We start from the raw sequence: 375 nt of genomic DNA, 5'->3' as shown, positions 1-375 counted from the left end.
GTCCCCTCTCTTGTCCATCAGCTGCCCGGGGAGCACCCCGGCCCAGCGGTCAAAGGTCAGAGAAGTTCAGACATGCCAGCCTCGGGGCCAGGACGGCAGTGCCAGCTCTCCACCCACGGGAGTAACCTTGACCCCAGGCTTCAGCCTCTTAGCTGGGAAGCAGCTTGGGGGCCCGGACGCTCACTGACCAGGGGTGGGTTTTTGCTGAACCCTAATGCACCCCTAAGGCTGACACCCTAATGCACCCCTAATGCTGAAACCCTAAATGCTGGAGCCTCACACTTTGCTCTGTCCGGATTCTCACCTCGGTTCCCCCAGCAACTAGCTCAACGTGCAGGACACAGGATGTGCTCCACACACACCAGATGGCTGACT

The sequence above is a fragment of the Myotis davidii genome, unplaced genomic scaffold, assembly GCF_000327345.1.
Source record: "Myotis davidii unplaced genomic scaffold, ASM32734v1 scaffold2730, whole genome shotgun sequence".
NCBI classification, from domain to species: Eukaryota; Metazoa; Chordata; class Mammalia; order Chiroptera; family Vespertilionidae; genus Myotis; species Myotis davidii.
This window is presented reverse-complemented; position numbering follows the sequence as displayed.